At 46.0% G+C, this 2,172-nt stretch overlaps 1 long non-coding RNA gene across 1 annotated transcript in view; it reads right to left on the bottom strand.

Moving 5' to 3' along the window:
• Positions 1-1,003: 1,003 nt before the first annotated feature.
• Positions 1,004-2,172, bottom strand: part of LOC123072434 (uncharacterized) — a 2,664-nt gene continuing 1,495 nt past the window's right edge. Inside the window, exon 2 of the long non-coding RNA XR_006435144.1 lies at positions 1,004-2,070. This is a non-coding gene — a long non-coding RNA (uncharacterized lncRNA). The remainder of the gene's footprint in view (positions 2,071-2,172) is intronic.

Here is a 2,172-nt window from a genome sequence, read left to right as displayed (position 1 = left end):
CTAATGGCCCATCAAACCATCATGCCCGCACGCAAACTTCAGGCTCGGTCGCTCGCTCGGAGCGTAAGTGCGTAACCTGCTCGCCTCGATTCCCCTTCTCCAACCACGCTCGCATCCATCCCCCAGTGAACCGGCCACCATGCTGCCGCACTCGATCGATGCGTCGGCGCCGACGGCGACTCGAAGCTCGCCCTGATCCGCGCGCGCCGCCGGCGAACATCCCGGGGCCGAGGTGGGAGGAACAAGGGCATCATCGTCGCCTGCTCTTCGCCATTGGCCTCGGGGGACCGGTGGTCGTCCACTTCGGCTGGCCAGCCGGCCACTCGTCGTCACCGGCCGCTCCTCCCCGGCTCCCCGTTTGCAAGTGTTCCGTGCGGCTGCGCCCACTACTTAAACTGTTGGAAACCTGGAATTTGGATCCCTCATCGGGCCGTCCGTGTGTAGTGTTGCATCTGTGCGAGTAGGAATCATGTAGGAGTTTGATTAGTAATTTAGCAATTAGTATGCCTATTCATCAGATCTAGTTGGGGATTTTTTTGTGTTTTGCATCACAGATTTTTATTTGTTCTGTTGTTATCGGTTGTTCTCGAACAAAGATTAGACTGATCAAGTGACCATGGTTAAGGGCAGCAGCGGCAACATTCAGTCATAGTTCAAAAGACAATGGACAGAAGCAGTAGCAGAATATCCTCCACTAGCGCAACCTTTACCCCTGCTTCTTGAGTTGGAACAACAACTTGAAAATCAAGATGAAGAGCCTCAAACAAATAATTTAGTTCCTCTTCCTGTCGTATTCCGAGGAATGGAATTCTTCGAGCGAGACCCTGCATTGCGACCACAAATTTTGCAATACCCACCAAATCAAAGAGATAGCATGAGAGATCATATTTGTTGCTAGGTCCTATGCAACCAAAACTGAAACACTATAAAGCTTCTGGTAAAAAGGGCCATCAACGTCGCTTTCAATATGGATAGAGCGGTATATCCATGTAGACAAGTCGTATATTTTGGTGTAGTTAGTTCTCTTATGAAATATATATTGTTAATCATACATGTATTTTACAACCAATATGGATAATATAAGTATAAATTTGACTGGAGGCTACAAGTTCTGGTTTGTTGCAGTTGGTTAATTTTTTTGTGTGTGTGTCTTTGGCCCTCCCATGGATTCTTGTCAAGCTCCGCCACTGGCAACGACAACTCCAAATCTACCAAGCTCCTCTGCAGATTGGTGCCAGACCGCCACTGAACATGAAAGCATGCAGTACACACACCTACGAAAGGCCAGGCCTGATGGGCAACGAAGGATGGCGGCAACGAGAACTCCAAATCTGGCTAGCTCCTCTTGGTCGGGCTCACTTGGTGCCAGAAATTAGCATGACCACATTGAGGCACTTGGTCGGTGTATGCAGGAACACAAAAAACAAAGGTCAGCCAGAACTGACAACTCCAGATCTACAAAATCGGCATGACAGCAAGTGAAAGGAGTTGTGTCAGCCAGACTTAGTGTTTGAATTTCTAGGTCATATACCTTCTTTACCCAGCTCTAATTAATTAAACTTGACTACTTTGGATGTTGGAAGATGGAGTGCAAATTTCACCAATTCTGTAAACAGCACAATCAATCTAGCGTTATTGTTTACTGATAACATCTAGGATTTAGCAACTGGTCATGTTGTAGTTGAACAACATATTTTTTGTTTAGAACTGATTGAGTTATAAAGCTGTCAAAAATTAGACCAATGGAACGAGTCAATCTTCTTGTGCTTTGCCATGCAGGCAGCATGGTGTGCATTTCTGCAACACATGATTTACTATTACAGGCTACTATAGTTTGCCGTTGTAGGCAATATTTCTGTCCCAGTGAAAAATTGGTCTATATAAAACAGAGGCGACACATTTTTTTGCCATGCTTTAAAGAAAGGACAACAAAACGAGATGGGGTGAGGGTTTGAGTTTTTGTACGTTTGCACGGAAAGATGTTGGCAGCTTTGTTGAATTGAACTTCTATGTCTCGGACAGTCCAACGGACAGGTTGCATCCATTGTTGTGCTGGACGTAAGCCTTCAGCTGCAAAAAAAAAAGAGAAAATAAAGAGTAGTGGCCGTGATCAGTTAGCCTTCCAGATGGTAAAGGGGAACAAATAGGCAAGTATACGGGGGATGACGCAAG

This window comes from Triticum aestivum, chromosome 3B (genome assembly GCF_018294505.1).
Source record: "Triticum aestivum cultivar Chinese Spring chromosome 3B, IWGSC CS RefSeq v2.1, whole genome shotgun sequence".
In the NCBI taxonomy this organism is placed as follows: Eukaryota; Viridiplantae; Streptophyta; class Magnoliopsida; order Poales; family Poaceae; genus Triticum; species Triticum aestivum.
This window is presented reverse-complemented; position numbering and strand designations above follow the sequence as displayed.